This window comes from Mustelus asterias, chromosome 13 (assembly GCF_964213995.1).
Source record: "Mustelus asterias chromosome 13, sMusAst1.hap1.1, whole genome shotgun sequence".
In the NCBI taxonomy this organism is placed as follows: Eukaryota; Metazoa; Chordata; class Chondrichthyes; order Carcharhiniformes; family Triakidae; genus Mustelus; species Mustelus asterias.
The window spans coordinates 28,435,901-28,456,724 of NC_135813.1; the positions used below are offsets into that span (position 1 = coordinate 28,435,901).

The window sequence follows — 20,824 nt, forward strand, 5'->3', positions numbered from 1 at the left end:
CTGAGGGTGTGCAGTACTTTGTGTACAGTATTGAGGGTATGCAGTACTGAGGGTGTATAATACTGAGGGTGTACAGTACTGAGGGTGTGCAGTACTGAGGGTGTACAGTACTGAGGGTGTGCAGTACTGAGGGTGTACAGTACTGAGGGTGTACAGTACTGAGGGTGTACAGTACTGAGGGTGTACAATACTGAGGGTGTACAGTACTGAGGTGTGCAGTATTGTGTGTACAGTACTGAGGGTGTACAATACTGAGGGTGTACAATACTGAGGGTGTGTGGTACTGAGGGTGTACAGTACTGAGGGTGTACAATACTGAGGGTGTACAATACTGAGGGTGTGTGGTACTGAGGGTGTGTAGTACTGTGTTTACAGTACTGAGGCTGTACAGTACTGAGGGTGTTCAGTACTGAGGGTATACAGTACTGAGGGTGTACAGTACTGAGGGTGTACAATACTGAGGGTGTGTGGTACTGTGGGTGTGCAGTACTGTGTGTACAGTACTGAGGGTGTGTGGTACTGTGGGTGTACAGTACTGTGTGTACAGTACTGAGGATGTACGGTACTGAGGGTGTGCAGTACTGTGTGTACAGTACTGAGGATGTACAGTACTGAGGGTGTGCAGTACTGTGTACAGTAGAGGATGTACGGTACTGAGGGTGTGCAGTACTGTGTGTACAGTATTGAGGATGTACAGTACTGAGGGTGTGCAGTACTGTGTGTACAGTACTGAGGATGTACGGTACTGAGGGTGTGCAGTACTGTGTGTACAGTACTGAGGATGTACAGTACTGGCCTGATCTACAGATTCTGACTGCTTCATTTCCCCTTCCTTGTCCCAGTATTTCCGCGTGGAGTTTAATTGAAGATCTCCACCCGCTTTCCCTTCACATTCTCGCCAAGCCATTTGACAGCAAGGAGTCTGAGGACTGGAGGCTGACTGCCCCAGAGTAAGAAATACTGCACTTTACCTGGCGAGGGAGTCCTGGAACAAGAGCAACCTGGCTCCGCCCAATTGTACCCGCAACAACCAATGGAAAACACGTCTACAGAATAAATTAGCATAAATTATGATCATGAACGGCAACTTGGAAACTTATTGTTTACTTTGGAACAAAGTGAGAATCCAACCCCTGGCTGTGAACATCTCCGGGTCTCTCTCCACGCCCCAACAACCCGATGCGGACCTGTCTGGCCAGGTGAGTAAACTAGATTGGAAATCACTTTTGCTTTGATTCTGGGTTGAAGTGGTCCTCCCAGGAGCTGAGGGGAGGGTGGGGAGAGAAACAGCCGCTGAAATGGGGAACACACTCCCCCCACACACACACAGCCAGCAAAGCATCAGAGGCAGAGTTTCTACAGCCAAGGGTGTGGATGTTGAATCAGCAGCGTGGAGGGGACTGGCAATCTGCTGTGAAATTGACCTGAAACTGACGCGGGCGCTGCCACATTTCTTCCCTGTCACCTTAGCGACTCTGATAAAGTTTGGGTTTAAGCGGCAGCTAAGCAACGATTCCTCGGGAATCAGATTCACAGATTCCTCTCTCTCATACACACACACACACACATAGAGCTCTCTCTCACACACAGACATCTTGCACATCCGATTGAAGTTACTCCCCTAACAAAGGGACTTTCCTTTGGGCACTCTCTCTATCTTCCTGTTCCCAGAAACAAGGAGAAAGGGAAGGATAAATCCCACATTCTGACGAGTACCCTTATTTCCCAGCTTTTTACTGTTTTGATTTTTCCCCCCTTTCTGGGCTGTTGAAATCCTTTAGTCTCAGTTTTTGTTCTGCGCTGTGCCTGTGGGTATCGCCCGCCTCTGTCTGGGCTGGATTCCTGCTTGATGGTTTTTTTTTACCATTCCACGTACATCTTGAAATAAAAGTTCGGAGGGAGCCAAGAGAACAGCCGAATAAGCGAACCAGACCATACATGCACCCCCACTTCCCCTGTCCTTTCAATATACCAAATGCAACAAATAATCGAGGTATTTCTACCAGACTACTGCAGAACATCTCACTGTATATTGGCTAAAAGCAAATTACTGTGGATGCTGGAATCTGAGACAAAAACAGAAAATGCTGGGCCCTCCTTTGTCTCATACTCAGAACATCTGTTTCTACATTGGCCTCACTCTGAACACCCATTCGTATGGAAAAGTTGCCAGATGACTGTAGGCTGCTCTCCGCTTTGAGGGGGGATGGCTGACTGCTGGTGATTTAACCCGAGGACCACCACACCTCAGGCAAAGGGCAAGGTTGAGAAGGCAGGGCCTTCATGTTAATAATACTTAGCCAGTACGGGGTAATCACTGACAAAGAGTCAAAGGACTGGAAACGTTAACTCTGTTTCTCTCCTAATTGATTCCTAGACTTGGATCCAGGTTTTGAATTCAAATTTGACCATCCACCATAGTGAGATTCGAACCTGCAACCCAAGAGCATTGCTCGAGGTTTGTGGTCTACCCTTTCAGTGATCTATACCACTATTCACACCAGCTAGGTGAAGGCATTTAAAATTGCCCGCTTGGGTCCCTATTCTCTTGACAAGTACAGCCAGCAGAGGGCAAAGTTTACCATTAGCTGCGTTTCACTCAGGTATAAGGAACCAGGACATTAATCACTGGGAGTTCTAGGTTCAATTCCTAGTCTGAGGAGAGTTGGCTGATTTGACCCCGGCCAGCTGTAGGTACATTTGGTCTCTGCTCCACTGCCCAGTTTTCCCCTTTTGATTGTTGTCCAGTGTCAAATATCATAGGATTGGGCAGCTCGTCGGCACAGTGGGTAACCCTGCTGCCTCCCAGCGCCAGGGACCTGGGTTCAATTCCAGTCTTGGGTTACTGTCCGTGTGGAGTTTGCACATTCTCCCTGTGTCTGCGTATGGGTTTCCTCCGGGTGCTTCGGTTTCCTCCCACAGTCCAAAGATGTGCAGGTGGATTGGCCATGCTAAATTGCCTCTTGGTGTCCCAGGACGCGTGGCTTAGGCAGATTGACCATGCTAAATGGATGGGGGATGGGATGGATTTGGGGGGGGGGGGGCGGGGGGAGCTGTGGGAGTGTGGGGCTGAGTAAGATGCTCTGTTGGAGTCGATGCAGACCTGATGGGCCGAATGACTTCCTTCTGCACTGTATGGATTTCTTGATTCCATGCAGCTGAATAACAGGCTAACATTGTCTGGATTCCCACTTGGGTGTGGTACTGGTGGGCTGCCATTGCCAATGTGACTATTTCCAAAAACATCTGATATTTATATATCTCAATTGCAATGGAGAAAAAGTCCGAAAGTGATTTACAGATAGAATCACAAAATCCCTACAGTGCAGGAGATCATTTGGCCCATCGAGTCTGCACTGACCATAATCCCACACAGGCCCTATCCCCATAACCCCATATGTTTACCCTGTTAGTCCCCTGACACTAATGGCAATTTAGCACGGCCAACCCACCTAACCCAGACATTTTTGGAGTTTGGGAGGAAACCGGAGCACCTCGAGGAAACCCACACAGACACGGGGAGAACGTGCAAACTCCACACAGACAGTGACCCGAGGCTAGAATTGAACCCGGGTCCCTGGCGCTGTGAGGCAGCAGTGCTAACCACTGTGCCACCGTGCCGCTGATGTAATTTTAAAGATGGAATTTTAAAAATGCCAAGTCAGAGAATGGGGTGACAAAAAAGATTGGTTTATGACCCTAAGGATTATCAGCGGGTTGAGGCTGGTGGAATGAAGAGTTTGTAAATTTGAAATATGAGCTACTGGATGGCCAGCAGCCATGGCCGTGGCTGATATGTGAACAGGATGTTGGTGTTCCTGGAATGCAGGCTGCTGAGCCTTGGAGGATCTGAAGGTTATTGAGACTGGGAGGAGATGGTGACATGGTGGAAATGTCACTGGACTAGGAATCCAGACAACCAGGCTAACATCCTGGCAACATGGGTTCAAACTGGTGGAATTTGAATTCAATGAAGAAAAATCTGGTTAAAAGCAAAATACTGCGGATGCCATAATCTGAAACAGAAAATGCAGGGTCCCAGACTCGAAACGTTGGCTCTATTCTCTCTCCACAGATGCTTTCAGACCTGCTAAGATTTTCCAGCATTTTCTGTTTTTGCGAAGAAAAATCTGGAATTGAAAGCTAGTCTCAGTAATGGTGACCATGAAACTACCATTAATATACTATTAAAAATTCATTTGGTTCACTAATGAAGGAAATCTGCTCTTCTTGGCCTAAATGTGACTCCGGACCCTCAGCAATGTGGCTGACTCTTAATTGCTCCCTGGAATTGCCCAGTAAGCCATATCGTGGGATCAACCCCTTAGTGTTTATCTCTCCCTTTGTTGTTCTTTTCAGCCTGTATCTCCCATATAATGGGCCCAATTTTAACTCTGCATGTGAAAGGATTTTGAGGGAGTTAAAATTGGGCCCAATGACTTTTAAGCTTCCAATTGTGCACATCAATTCCAATAAAACCCATAGGGCACAGTGGTTGGCACTGCTGCCTCACAGCGCCAGGGACCCGGGTTCAATTCTGGCCTCGGGTCACTGTCTGTGTGGAATAAAGAACAAAGAACAGTACAGCACAGGAAACAGGCCCTTCGGCCCTCCAAGCCTGTGCCGCTCCTTGGTCCAACTAGACCAATCGTTTGTATCCCTCCATTCCCAGGCTGCTCATGTGACTATCCAGGTAAGTCTTAAACGATGTCAGCGTGCCTGCCTCCACCACCCTACTTGGCAGCGCATTCCAGGCCCCCACCACCCTCTGTGTAAAAAACATCCCTCTAATATCTGAGTTATACTTCGCCCCTCTCACCTTGAGCCCGTGACCCCTCGTGAACGTCACTTCTGATCTGGGAAAAAGCTTCCCACCGTTCACCCTATCTATCCCCTTCATAATCTTGTACACCTCTATTAGATCTTCCCTCATTCTCCGTCTTTCCAGGGAGAACAACCCCAGTTTACCCAATCTCTCCTCATAGCTAAGACCCTCCATACCAGGCAACATCCCAGTAAACCTTCTCTGCACTCTCTCTAACGCCTCCACGTCCTTCTGGTTGTGTGGCGACCAGAACTGGACGCAGTACTCCAAATGTGGCCTAACCAGCGTTCTATACAGCTGCATCATCAGACTCCAGCTTTTATACTCTATACCCCGTCCTATAAAGGCAAGCATACCATATGCCTTCTTCACCACCTTCTCCACCTGTGTTGCCACCTTCAAGGATTTGTGGACTTGCACACCTAGGTCCCTCTGTGTTTCTATACTCCTGATGACTCTGCCATTTATTGTATAACTCCTCCCTACATTATTTCTTCCAAAATGCATCACTTCGCATTTATCCGGATTAAACTCCATCTGCCACCTCTCCGCCCAATTTTCCAGCCTATCTATATCCTGCTGTATTGCCCGACAATGCTCATCGCTATCCGCAAGTCCAGCCATCTTCGTGTCATCCGCAAACTTGCTGATTACACCAGTTACACCTTCTTCCAAATCATTTATATATATCACAAATAGCAGAGGCCCCAGTACAGAGCCCTGCGGAACACCACTGGTCACAGACCTCCAGCCGGAAAAAGACCCTTCGACCACTACCCTCTGTCTCCTATGGCCAAGCCAGTTCTCCACCCATCTAGCCACTTCTCCTTGTATCCCATGAGCCTTAACCTTCTTAACCAACCTGCCATGTGGGACTTTGTCAAATGCCTTACTGAAATCCATTTGGAGACGACATCCACGGCCCTTCCTTCATCAACCGTTTTTTGTCACTTCCTCAAAAAACCCCACCAAATTTGTAAGGCACGACCTCCCTCTTACAAAATCATGCTGTCTGCACTAATGAGATTGTTCCGTTCTAAATGCACATACATCCTGTCTCTCAGAATCCTCTCCAACAACTTCCCTACCACGGACGTCAAGCTCACCGGCCTATAATTTCCTGGGTTATCCCTGCTACCCTTCTTAAACAACGGGACCACATTCGCTATCCTCCAATCCTCAGGGACCTCACCCGTGTCCAAAGAAGCGACAAAGATTTCCGTCAGAGGCCCAGCAATTTCATCTCTCGTCTCCCTGAGCAGTCGAGGATAGATGCCATCAGGCCCTGGGGCTTTGTCAGTTTTAATGTTCCCTAAAAAACCTAACACTTCCTCTCTTGTAATGGAGATTTTCTCTAACGGGTCAACACCTCCCTCCGAGACACTCCCGGTTAACACGCCCCTCTCCTTCGTGAATACCGATGCAAAGTATTCATTTAGGATCTCCCCTATTCCCTTGGGTTCTAAGCATAATTCCCCTCCTTTGTCCCTGAGAGGTCCAATTTGTTCCCTGACAACTCTTTTGTTCCTAACGTATGAATAGAATGCCTTAGGATTCTCCTTAATCCTGCCTGCCAAGAACATCTCGTGACCTCTTTTTGCCCTTCTAACTCCCCGTTTGAGTTCTTTCCTACTCTCTCTGTATTCCTCCAGAGCTCCATCTGTTTTCTGTTGCCTGGACTTAACGTACGCCTCCCTTTTTATTTTAATCAGATCATCCTCAATTTCCCTGGTTATCCACGGCTCTCGAATCCTACCTTTCCTATCTTTCCTTTTTACAGGCACATGCCTATCCTGCAGCCTTATCAATTGTTCCTTAAAAGACTCCCACATGCCAGACGCAGACTTACCCTCGAACATCCTCTCCCAATCAACGTCCACCAATTCCTGCCTAATCCGGCTATAGTTAGCCTTCCCCCAAATTAGCACCCTGCCCGTAGGACAGCACTCATCCTTGTCCATTACTATCCTAAAGTTAACAGAGTTGTGGTCACTATTTGCCACATGTTCCCCTACCGAAACTTTGACGACCTGACCGGGCTCATTTCCCAGAACTCGGTCCAGTATAGCCCCCTCTCTAGTCAGGCTTGGGAGTTTACATGTTCTCCCAGTCTGCGTGGGTTTCCTCCGGATGCTCCGGTTTCCTCTCACACTCCAAAGATGTGCGGGTTAGGTTGATTGGCCATGCTAAATTGACCCTAGTGTCAGGGAGATTAGCAGGATAAATGTGTGGGGTTATGGGAATAGGCCCTGGGTGGCATTGTGGTTGGTACAGACTCAATGGGCCGAATGGCCTCTTTCTGCACTGCACGGATTCTATAAAAACAATTCTATCCTGGATGAATTTGACATTGTGTTTAAAACAAAGAGCCATAATTGGGATCACTGTTACTATATAATCTTATCCAATATTTTCATAGCTGCAGTTTACACAGTATGTTGGGGGACAAATAAGCAATTCTCCAGGTCCAGAAAGGTTCAGCTCCATTTCCTAGATCCTGTTCAAATGTTGAAGAAGTCATCCATTGAAATTGCAACTCTTAAATAGTTTTTTTTACGGAATGTGGGGGTCGTGGCTGGGCCAGCTTTTATTTCTCATCCCCAGTTGCTCTTGACTGACTGACTTGCCAGGCCATTTCAAAGTCAACCACATTTCTGTGACTCTGGAGTCACATGTAACCAGACTAGGTAAGGCCGGCAGATTTCCTCCCTAAAGGACATGAGTGAAAGATAGGTTTTACGACCATCGACAATGGTTCCGTGGTCATCATTCAACTACTAATTCCAGATTTTTATTGAATCCAAATTTCACCATCTGCCTTGGTGGGATTCGAACCCGGGTCCCCAGAGAATGACCCTGGGTCTCTAGATTGGTTAGACTGGATTGAAATGGTCAAGAGCTTCATGTTTTTAGATCACCAACAACCTGTCCTGGTCCCTCCATACCGACACTATCGTTAAGAAAGCCCACCAACACCTCTACTTTCTCAGAAGACTAAGGAAATTTGGTATGTCTGCTATGACTCTCACCAACCTTTATAGATGCACCACAGAAAGCATTCTTTCTGGTTGTATCACAGCTTGGTATGGTTCCTGCGCAGCCCAAGACCGCAAGAAACTACAAAGGGTCATAAATGAAGCCCAGTCCATTACTCAAACCAGCCTCCCATCCATTGACTCTATCTACACTTCCCACTGCCTTGGAAAAGCAGCCAGCATAATTAAGGATCCCATGCACTCTGGACATGCTGTCTTCCACCTTCTTCCATCAGGAAAAAGACATGAAAGTCTGAGACATGTACCAACCGACTCAAGAATAGCTTTTTCCCTGCTGCCATCAGATTTTTGAATGGACCTACCTCGCATTAAGTTGATCTTTCACTACACCCTAGCTTTTGACTGTAACACTACATTCTGCACTCCTTACCTTTGCTATGTATGGTATGCTTTGTTTGTATAGCGCGCAAGAAACAATACTTTTCACTGTATCCAAATACATGTGACAATAATAAATCAAATCAGATTAAGGATTACTAGTCCAATGACAATACCACTACACCACCACCTCCCCTATGGATCTCTATGGGCAGAATGGTGTCCAAAGGTTTAGAACAAAACTGCAATTTATCTTATTCACCGCCACAAATATCACAGATGTGCCGTACTCCACCGTAGGACGGGGTAGTGGTTAGCGCTGCTGCTTCACAGCACCAGGGACCCGGGTTCAATTCCCGGCTTGTTCACTGTCTGTGCGGAGTCTGCATGTTCTCCCCGTGCCTGCGTGGATTTCCTCCGGGTGCTCCGGTTTCCTCCCACAGTCCAAAGATGTTAGGTTGATTGGCCATGCTAAATTGTCCCTAGTGTCAGGGGATTAGCAGGATAAATATGTGGGGTTATAGGAATAAGGCCTCGGTGGGATTGTGGTCGGTGCAGGCTTGATGGGCCGAACGGCCTCCTTCTGCATTATAGGGATTCTATGATTCTATTCTATGATTCTATGATATTATATGTTTAATTTGATTGTATCAGAGGAGAGAGCAGCATAATTTTGGAGATTTACTTAAATGTATGTATTCATAGAACAAAACATAGAACATAGAACATTACAGCGCAGAACAGGCCCTTCGGCCCACGATGTTGCACCGACCAGTTAAAAAAAAACAAACTGTGACCCTCCAACCTAAACCAATTTCTTTTCGTCCATGAACCTATCTACGGATTCAGTGCATATTGGTTGGTTTCAATGTTAATTTTTTTTTTAATACTTTTCCAATTCAATCAAATCAAGTCCAATTCAGAGTCTCAACAAGTTGAGACATTTCCGATCTAAGCTGACAAGACAGGGCCTCCACTCCTGTCTTGGGCATGATCTACATGAGCCAAGCTGATTGGAGTAGGTGCAGACTCACCTCCTCCAAGGCTTGATCTCATTTGCATCTTAGCCAAAAGGCCGAGATGCTGCTTTTAAAAATTGCTTCAAATGAAGCTTAAATGTAATCTAATGACCTCAACCAAGCGCAGCATCCTATCCATACTACCCTTGATCTTAGCCAAAAGGCCGAGAAACGAATGTTTCAATGTTAATTATCAGTCTGAAATGCTGAGGGGGGTTGAATTCCACTGGTAAAATGCAGAGGGTATTTTAAACCCAGAGTGACTCCTCGTGCCTTTTAGCTTACTCTTGGTGACTATGTTTAAAAAAAAACCTGCCGAGTGCAATAAATTCCATCTCAGATCTTTTCTACATTCAGCACCAAAAGAAAAACTCAGTGTATGAAGATCAGTCAGCGAGACATGAAATCCTCATGTGTGGAGAGAATTTGAATTATTGGCTTCTGACCTCCAGGGTTATTAGACAGTGATTTGATACTTCATCTGTCAGAATTTATGTGTGTGCCAACACAGCTCAGAGGGCAATATTCTTTTTCATCCCAGTGCCTCAGACTGCACGAGCAGACCAGAACTCCCTCGGCGAAGTTCATTTTGAAATTTGGGGAGGAATGAAATGACATCCAACCCAGTAGTTGTGGCGCGGCCTCCGATGTGTGGAGAATATTGAAAGGATTGTTGAGCTGAGTGCAGCAGACGACTTTAACCCAAGAACTGGGCTCCATGGAGCAAGAGAATCCTCTCGCAATGTTGTTCGCGATAAAAGCAACAGCCACCTCAACTTGCCATATGTACACAGGGACTATACCAGAGCTACTTATAGAGCACTGGTGTGACCCGGGTTCAATTCCCGTCCTGGGTCACGGTCTGTGTGGAGTCTGCACATTCTCCCCATGTCTGCATGGGTTTCCTCCGGGTGCTCCAGTTTCCTCCCACAGTCTGAAAGACGTGCTGGTTAGGTGCATTGGCCATAATAAATTCTCCCTCAGTGTACCCAAACAGGCGCCGGAGAGTGGCGACTAGAGGATTTTCACTGTAGCTTCATTGCAGTGTTAATGTAAGCCAACTTGTTGCTCTAACAAATAAACTTTAAAAATTGGGATTAATTAGAACAAGCACTGGCAATGATGGATCCAATGATCTGCTTTATATGTCGCAAGGTTTGAGTCATTTTAACCTACTCTGCACAGCAACAAACAGACAGATTGTATCCATAGAATCATAGAATTCAACAGTGCAGAAGGAGGCCATTCGGCCCATCGAGTCTGCACCGACCACAATCCCACTCAGGCCCTATCCCCATACATTTACCCTAGCTCGTCCCCCTGACACTAAGGGGCAATTTAGCAAGGCCGATTCAGCTAACCTACACATCTTTGGACTATCGGTCACTCATTCTCCAGTTTCATTTTCCATTTGTCTAATTGTGTCTCCCACCTTGCAGGTGAAGTTGCGATTTCCCTCTCTATCCATACAGATTTCTCACAAGCATGGTTTGGCACATTCTAAAACAATGATGGGCATCTGCATATCAGACCAGAGAACTAACTGAAAGAATGCACTCTCTGACAAGGGGAAGGCAGAGCTGACCTGGTAGATGCCTTTAAAATGATGAGGGAGTTTTCTAAGTTGACGTGGAGGACAAGTTTCCACTTGTGGGGGAATGAAAATTAAGGACCATAAAAATAAGATAAACACTAATAAGTCCAATAAGGAATCAAGAGAAACTACACTTCCCAGGAGTGGTAAGAGTTTGGAACTTGCTCCCCCAGGGAGTTGTTGAGGAGAATAGTATTGGCATATTTAAGAGAAAGTTAGATAAATACTTATAGGAGAAGAGGAATAAAAGGATATGTTGTTATTATTAGACAAAGTAGGCAGCCTTGTGTGGAGGAATAAACACCACTATAGAACAATGGGCTGAATGGCCTGTGTCTGTTCTGTAGACTCTCTGTAATTCTATGTACGTTGTCCAAATATTAACTGTGGACAATAGGTGGGATTCCACCTCCCACCTGTGGTATGTTTTTCAGTCCTGCTAATAATGCCTTTTGTGTGGCTCGCCTAAATGCTGTCTGAGAACCTGCCACTGGGGTGTCACCTTCGGCGGGACCGGAAGATCCCATTGGCAGGAAAGGCTGGAAAATCCAGCCCAATGTATTTAATGCACTGAAGGCGGTTTTCGCATTAGGTTCCAGCTCTGGCGAAGAGTCATCCAGACCTGAAACGTTGGCCAGAATTTTCCGGCCATTCACACCCCGCCATTGCTGCCGACGAGATTGGAGCATTTGATGCTCAGTCAAATCTCCGTTCACTGCAGCAGGACTGGAGAATCCCAGTTGTGGGCGAGGTTGGAGAATTCAGCCAGTTCGCTCTGCTCTCTCTCCATAGATGTTGTTAGTTCTGCTGAGATTTTCCAACATTTTCTGTTTTTGTTTTGCATGATGTTCCCTGTCACAAACCAAATATTATAATTGAGTATTTATCTCCTATTTCTGGCTTGCTTATCTCTCCAGCAGACGGGATTTTCAACCCGACCCTGTGGCGAGCTTTGCAGCCCACCAACAACTGGCGGTGGGCTCTTCTGGTCCAGCTGATGTAAACCCCTTTTATTGTGGCTTGCACCCTCCATGAGGTGTTGCCATCAGTGCGACTGGAAGATCCCACTGGCGGGAAGAGCCAGAAAGTTTCAGCCATTGATTCATATATCCAGAGTGATACTTTTATGGAGCAGTAAAGGACTGTTTCAGAGAATCCTACTCATAGAATTCCTACAGTGAAGAAGGAGGCTATTTGGTCCATCAACAACAATCCCACCCAGGGCCTATCCCTGTAACCCCACATATTTACCCTACTAATCCCCCTGACACCCTCCTAACACTAAGGGGCAATTTAGCATGGCCATTCAACCTAACCTGCACATCTTTGGACTGTGAGAGGAAACCGGAGCCCCCAGAGGAAACACACGCAGACACGGGGAGAATGTGCAGACTCCACACAGGCAGTGACCCAAGCTGGGAATCAAACCCGGGTCCCTGGTGCTGTGAGGCAGCAGTGCTAACCACTGTGTCACCGTGCCGCTCCTTCAGGTAACTTGCTCAAAAAGTTCATTTTCTTGTGTTTCCACTCAAATTGATTGGCATATTACCAAAGGTAAAATCTGTCCTAAACCAACATAATTGCTTCGCATCTTCGAAATGTGATTTTTTTTTGTTAAGTTCTGCTTTTTAAAAAGTATTCCTCGATCTATTTAAGTGTTAACTTTGATTGCATTTTGATGAATAGAAGGGAAAGTAGATTCATCGCAAAGTGAGCAGGGGGAATTCTCTGGCCATTCACGCCAGCGGGATTTTCTGGTACCGCTGCAGTGAACAGAGGTTTGGCTGAGCGCCAAATTCTCCCGACCTCGCTTGCAGCGGTGGCGGGGTGGGAATGGCCGGAGAATTCCGGACAGTTTTTTTTAACCCGTCTGTCGTGTCTACTACCCAAATGTAACCCGATTTTCCACAGCTGAAATGATTTAAACAAAACCATGCTGGCGCACAACACTCTGTATATTATTACATTTTTTATAAATCAAAACCTTCTGGCACATTTGACTATTAATTTTCCAGCATGAATAAAGGTTTAATTTTAAAAGCCTCCTTAAAGACCTGCAAAAGGCCCAAATTTGGGTCATTCCCCAATTGATCTGAGGACGGGGACAGCTTCTAGCACGATGTTTTTCAAACTAGCGTATGAGATGGAAAGTTGACTTGTGTTAAACATGAATGGGAGCTTGAGAGTCCGCGATTTTGTTGTTTTGCGTTGTTTTAGCTGATTTCAGGTGAATTGAGCTTACAACATAAACCTCTGCAACTTAAGAGAAACTCCCACCCATTGTAATTTACAGGTTTGTGATAGCTTCCCAAATTAGACATTTTCCTTGACTATTAGCATAGGAAATAGGGGCAGCAGGAGGCCATTCAGCCCATTGAGCCTGCTCCAGCATTCTTTATGGTCATGGTTGATCATCCAGTTCAATAGCCTGATTCCACCATTGCCCTATACCCTTTGATCCCCTTCACCCCAAGAGCTATATCTAACTGCTTCTTCAAAACCATACAGGGCGGGATTTTCCGGCCGTGCCAAAAACAGAAAATCCCACCTGAGGTTAATGGACCTTTGCATGGTCGATCCCCTGAACCTCGCCCCATTTCTCATCAACTGGTGCATGCTAAAGTAATCACCTACTTGTTCCAGCATTCAGTAAAAAGAAATGTAGAATGTTTTAGTTCATTTATCAGTGTCACAAGTAGGCTTACATTAACACTACAATGAAGTTACTATGAAAATCCCCTAGTTGCCACACTCTGGAGCCTGTTCGGGTACACTGAGGACGAATTTAGCATGGCCAATGCATCTAACCAGCACATCTTTCGGACTGTGGGAGAAAACCGGAGCACCCGGAGGAAACCCACGCAGGCATGGGGAGAACGTGCAAACCCCACACTGACTGTGACCCAAGCCGGAAATCGAACCTGGGTTCCAGGCACTGTGAGGCAGCAGTGCTAACCACATTTTTAGTTCCCTCATCTCAATCTATTAATGGGTGATATTTAACACAGAGCGTAGGAAAGTATGGAGCCAAAAAAGATCTATGCAATCCCTCTGGAGTCTACCAAAACAGATGTGTGTTGGCGTTTAGTTTGAGTCAAAGCATGATGTAAAAATCACCCATCAGAACATATTTCAATTGCTTCTGCTGCAGTGTTAGACATGTTACATTCCAAATGATGTCACAAACTCAGTCACTGGAATCAAGTCAAATATGTTTCCTTTTTAAATAGCCCTCCGGAAACTCTGAGGCGTTTAAATGGTGCAATATCCTGTAAGACATAAACATGTTTGTGCAGGAAAGAATGTGAAACGCAATGATTTTGCCATTGAATGCCGGATTACATCTGCTGCTACAAAGTCTTTTATTTTTGTAATTGTTCGAACTTCCTATCCTGCCCTCTCCTGCCCCATCAGCTGTATGAAAATTTACTTCGATGTCCTCTTCACTGTTTTCTTTTTGCTTCTCTCTTGATTTTCTTGGCCCAAGATTATTAATTTGCAACGCAAAAGAGGAACAAATTCTGGAAAAACCCCTCAATGTTTTGTAATCTTGCAGACACTCAATTCAATGAAGGTTTCAGTTGACACGCAATAGATGAAGAAATTCCAACATTTATTTTAATTAAAGCTTTATTCAGCATTAGGTATTTTTTTCATGATCTTAGTGACCAAATAGTTGCCAGGGGCAACCTGTTTTGGAACATCTGTAAAATCAAACATTGAAATATGCGGCTCTGACTAGAGCTGGAAGAATTTTTTTTAAAAGCCGCTTTTCTGTTTGAATTCAACTCACAGAAATTAGAATTGTTAATTATATGAACATATGTACATGACAGGTTGGGAAAGGCCAGCTCAACAGTCGCGTTTAACTAAACATTGTGACCTTCAATATTCCCCAATTGCCAAAAGCTACAGTAATCATAGAATCCCTGCAGTGCAGAAGGAGGCCATTCAGCCCATCGAGCCTGCGCTGACAACAATCCCACCCAGGCCCTATCCCTCCATAACCCCACATATTTACCCTGCTGAACCCCCTGACGCTAAGGGGCAATTTGCCATGGCCAATCCACCTAACCTGCACATCTTTGGATTGTGGGAAGAAACTGGAGCATCCAGAGGAAACCCACGCAGATGTGGGGAGAACGTGCAAACTCCACACAGTCACCCAAGGCTGGGACTGAACTCGGATCCCTGGAACTGTGAGGAGGCCGTGCTAACCACTGTGCCAGCCCCCACCTTCTGAGGGAAAGACAAATAAAAACACAGATTTTAAAATAATCAGGAGATTAATACGTGGAAGAAAAGAATTCTATGAAATTCCTCTCTGACCCCTCAAAAAATTAAAATGAGTTCCAGGATCGACAGTGACAGTAAGACCTGTCACCCAACTGCTTTTGTATGCGGTGTTATCAGCCACAAATGGAACTCATCCTGTTACCTTTTTGGATGCTTGCAGTGAATCACCACACAATGAACAAGCCAATAACTTTGTTCCAAAGTTCAATGACATGCTGTATAAATGTGAAGTGTCCTGATATCTTCCCTAGTTCTTTGCTTGCATAGCTCATACACATGCTCCATGTATGTACAGCTTCTTCCCTGCTGCCATTGGAATGGATCTAACATATATTAAGCTCTTCTTTCTCAATACCCTATCTGTAACACTATATCCTGCATCCTCTCCTTTCCTTCTCCTCTGTGCACTCTGAACGGTATGTTTTGTCTGTATGGCGTGCAAGAAAAAATACTTTTCACTGTATCCCAATACACGTGACAATAATAAATCAAATCAAATCAATGTGTACATCCTAACCCTAGCTAATACATGGACCGAGTCTAGTGCCTTGCATTATCTATCTCTATCAAAGCTCTCCCATGGTTTCCTACAGTAAAAATATCCAGCTCTCTAAGCTTATCAAGGTCACTATTTGCGTTTGAGCTAGGAAGCGATTAATGACTCTCATCCAAGCCTGTTCCAGGTCTGTTATCGACCACTATGAAATCAAACTAAAACTGGAGTGAGGACTCGCAATGAGGCATCAACACAGTGTCGCGAAATGAGTTCATCATTATGGTAATGAGATAGTGATGTGTAGCGTGATGTAACAGTGACATCAGCAGTCATGTGCAAGGGACTCTGGAGAAAGATGGAATAGTCGCTAAGGGATGTAATATATACAGAAAATGCTAATAAACTCAGCAAGTCCAGCAGCATCTGTGGAGAGAGGAACAAAGATAAATTGGCACCATTAGCCATCGGTGCACATCAACCGTGGCTGTTAAATATTGCGAAAGGCCAAAAATGGGAATTGCGCCGGCGAGATTTTAGAATGTGATTTTCCAGCTCCCCAGGAATGGGCACAAACCTGATTAACATGAATTTGAATGCATACATTTCCTCATGGTGTTGGTGCCATTGATTGCTGCATATCAACTCTGTCCTATGTCAGAAGCAAAAAAGATTCCCCTCCCTCAGAGTCCAGATGCTGAGTGACCATAGGCAGAATATCATGCAGGTCAGCGAGAGCACGCCCTCCATCCCGGAACCCTCGGCCGAACCCGTATCCGAGGTCACCATCACAGACGTCAGAGCAGCCTTCTCGAAAGTCAATCCACGGAAAGCGACTGTCCCGGATGGGGTACCCAGACGAGCACTCAGATCCTGCGCGGACCAGCTGGCGGGGGTATTTGCAGACATCTTTAACCTCTCTTTATACCACTCTGAGGTCCCTATCTGCTTCAAGAAGATGACCATCATTCCGGTACCAAAGAAAAGCCAAGCAGCGTGCCTTAATGACTATCGTCCGGTGTCTCTGACATCCATCCACTGTGAGGTGGGGCTGTCATTGAGGCTTTCTGAGTTTTAACGACTCTTACAGATAATTCCAAGGTGAGATCTTTGAAGTTAAAGACTTGTGAGGGAGACAGAGTTTCAATATGAAATTGGATGACTCACAGTGTAATCTTCTTCATTCTTTCCCCCCACCTCAAGCGGTGGGTTCCCCAGTGGCAGGATGCGCAAGTCACGTAAGATGCCTTAGACATCGGAGGGACTTGAAGATACCATTGGCCGCCACCTTCAGCACTGGAAAACACACTGCGGAAGGGATGGAATACCACCCACAGTGTTTACTGATATTTGGGTGGCTTGTTGAGAAATCCGTGGAATCTGTCTTAGTCACGTTTGCCATTTATCATGCACAGTTTGCATATTTATTCATGTGTGTTATATATGGCTCTATGGACCGAAGGGCATAAAGAATCACAAGGTAAGCTTGAATACTTCATTACTCGGAGCTGTTTATTAAAGGTGGGCACTCATTCACAGTCAGGTCTAAGACTGACCAACAGGGTCCCACATTGGGCAGAGCCAATAGCCCAGGTCACCTGACCCGTTCTCTTAAAGGGGCAGTCCACAGCCCAATCCCGCACATGCAATATATATATATATGCATACATCACACCATGTACTTCATATAAACCCTGAATGTGTAAGATAGATATTGTAACTTGTTTTATCTTTCTGACCTTGTACAGTAAAGTCTATTTTTGTTCAAAACCATAGAACCTAGTGACTTCATTCCCTCAGCAATTGTCTTACATCTCAGATTTTTGTCTACTTTAAACATAATATAATTGGTCCCTAACCAGATCATACCAAAAGCGTGGAAGTCTGGTCAGGAGTCATAACAATACACAGATCACGCTCTGGTGGAAATTGACAGGAAAAAGTACCTGCTGCCCTCCAGCAATGGCAAGGTAGCGATTCACACAAACTACAAATAATATTTGTTTCCAAGGCATTGTATTAAAAACAAGCTGCTCCCTCCCCACCGATCGGCCGCAGAGTGGCAGCGGTTCCCCCCTCCCCCAGAGGATGATACGTCACACCCCCTCTCCTCCACCGCCCCCCCCCCCCCCCCCCCCACCTCCAGGGGATGATCGGTCATACCCCCTCCCATCCCACCACCCCCCCCCCCCCACCCCCCGGGGATGATCGGTCATACCCCCTCCCATCCCAACCGCCCCCCCCCCCCGCCCCCCGCCGGGGATGATTGGTCATACCCCCTCCCCTCCCACATACCCCTCCCCCCCCCACAACCCCCCCGGGGATGATCGGTCATACCCCCTCCCCTCCCACACACCCCTTCCCCCGCCCCCCCCCCCCCCCCAACCCCCCTCCCCCGGGGATGATCGGTCATACCCCCTCCCACATCCCCTCCCCCCCCTCCCCCCAGGGGATGATACGTCACATTCCCTCTCCTCCCCCCACCCCCCTCCCCCCTCCCAGAGGATGACCTGGGTCAGAGAGCCGTTGCAGTCTCTGACCCTGGTCTTCAGAGGCTGCAGCGGAGACTTCGGATTTTTATTCGGCAGGTCGATTAGAGCGCGGATCTAAGAAGACGGTAAAGTGGGATTTGGCGGTAGAGTTGGGCGCGCGGTTCATTAAGTCGATTTAAATGCATGCAAATGCATTTAAATCGTCGGTCCGCCCGATTCAGGCACGTACCGGACCCGCGCCCGAATCGGGTGTCGGTAAAGCCGCGATCTGCTCGGAATCGGGTGCGGTATAGGCCCGACGCCCACCTTTACCGTGATTTCAGGCGCGAAGTTTTGGTAAAATCGAGCCCTGTGTTTGACCCCGTGATGTCCTGATGCAACTATGGGCCTGATTTTACCATTTTGAGTCTAAGTGCCAAATCTGGGCGTCAAATAAATCCGCGCCCGGAATCCTCTTTCCAGCGCGCAGATCATCCTCTAGTCGGGGGGGGAGTTCCGCTGCCAGTCTGCGGCCGATCGGTGGGGAGGGAGGGGGCGGGGGGATCCGCCACCACTCTGCGGGCGATCCCTCCTCCCCACCGGAGGAACGAATACCTCCTGCCGGAGTGGACGTGCAGCCATGCCATCCCACAAATCCTTCAGGATGAAGCGATTCCTCGCTAAGAAGATGAAGCAGAACCGGCTTATTCCACAATGGATCCGCATGAAAACCGGCTACAAGATCAGTACAAGTCCACGAGGAGACACTGGAGAAGGACCAAGCTGGGCCTGTAAAGGGATACACCATCACTGGTACACTACCAGTCACAGCCATCTCTCCCGCTCTCTTGCCCCTGCAGGGAAGAGTAATCTGTGGCTGGTAGTGTACCAGTGATGGTGTATCCCTTTACAGGCCCAGCTTGGTCCTTCTCCAGTGTCTCCTCGTGGACTTGTACTGATCTTGTAGCCGGTTTTCATGCGGATCCACTGTGGAATCGGCTGGTTCTGCTTCATCTTCTTAGCGAGGAATCGCTTCATCCTGAAGGTATTGTGGGATGGCATGGCCTCACGTCCACTCCGGCAGGAGGGATTCGTTCCTCCGGTGGGAAGGAGGGATCACCCGCAGAGTGGCAGCGGACCCCCCGCCCCCTCCCTCTCCACCGATCGGCCGACTGGCAGCAGACCCCCCCCCCACCCCCACCCCGACCAGAGGATGATCTGGGTCCCACCCCCCCTTTCCTCGTCCCACCCCCCCCCTCCTTCAAATCCCCCAACCAGAGGAAGACCTGGGTCAGAGAGCCATTGGAGACCCCGCTCTTCGGAACTTGCAACAACGACTGCAGACTTTTATTTACCAGGTCGTTAAAAGCACAGATCCGGATCGGGGCGGAAGACGGTAAAGTGGGATTTGGCGGTAGAGTTGGATGCGTGGTTCATTAAGTCGATTTAAATGCATGCTAATGCATTTAAATCGTCAGGCCGTGCAGGCCAGGCCCGCGCCCGGATCGGGTGTCGGTAAAGCCGCGATCTGCTCGGAATCGGGTGCAGATCGCGGTATAGGCCCGACGCCCAACTTTACGCGCGAAGTTTTGGTAAAATTAGGCCCTATGCTGCAATTAATGGACAATTTGGGTGCATTATTCCAATTCAATATTGGGAAGGCTGAAGCCGTTGATATTGGTTCCTGCTCCAAACTCCATCCCGCTCCCTGGTAACAGTTCGAGATTAAACTAGTCTGTTCCTAACCTTGCTGTCATATTTGATCCTGAGATGAACTTGCGACCTTCATACCATCATAGAATCCCTACAGTGCAGAAGGAGGCCATTCAGCCCATCGAGTCTGCACCGACCAAAACCCACCCAGGCCCTACCCCGCAATCCTACATATTTACCCTGCTAATCCCCTGGCACTAAGGGGCAATTTAGCATAGCCAATCCACCTAACCCGCACATCTTTGGACTATAGGAGGATACCAGAGCATCCGGAGGAAACCCACGCAGACATGGGGAGAACAGGCAGTCACCGAAGGCCGGAATTGAACCCGGTTCCCTGGTGCTGAGAGGCAGCAGTGCTAACCTCTGTGCCACCATGCCGCCCCACCCTAAGATCGCCTATGTCCACCTCCGAAACATTGCTCAACTTCGCCCCAGTCTAAGCTCCCCTCAACCAGGCCTTTGTTACCTCTCGAGTCAACTATTCCAACCGACACCGAGCTTCTCTCCCACATTCTATCATCTTGAGGTCATCCAAACCTCTGCTGTCCATGTCTTAAGTCACAGCAAGCCCCAGTCCACTATCACCTCTGTTCTTGCTGATCTACATTGGCTCAATCCCGTGCCTTGAGTTTAAAATTCTCATCCCATGATTTCAAATGCTTTCACAGTCTTGGTCTTGCCTCTTCCTATCTCTGTAATCTCCCCCAACCCCACAACCCTCCCAGACATCTGCACTCAGCCAATTCCAGCCTCTTGTAAATTCCCAATTTTCATTGCTCCGTCATTGGTAGTTGTGCCCTCAGCCCCAAGCTCGGGAATTTCCTCCCCGCGCTTCTCCACCTCTCCACTTCAATTTCTTCCATGAAGGCAATTCTTAAAACCTGCCTCTTTGACCAAACCTCTTGGGTCACCTGCCTGATATCTCCTTATGTTGCCTAAGTATCATACTTTACTTAATAATGCTCCTGTGGAAAATATTTCATTATGTTCAAGGCACGATTGTTGCTTCTGTCGAGAGGATTTGGAGAGTTGCTCT

The 20,824-nt window shown here is 47.2% G+C and overlaps 1 protein-coding gene across 1 annotated transcript in view; it reads left to right on the forward strand.

Moving 5' to 3' along the window:
• The first annotated feature begins 1,110 nt into the window (after window positions 1-1,110).
• The window catches only part of akna (AT-hook transcription factor), a 201,889-nt gene continuing 182,175 nt past the window's right edge, over window positions 1,111-20,824 (forward strand). Inside the window, exon 1 of the mRNA XM_078226612.1 lies at window positions 1,111-1,199. The gene's annotated coding sequence lies outside the window, so the exon portion shown is untranslated. The remainder of the gene's footprint in view (window positions 1,200-20,824) is intronic.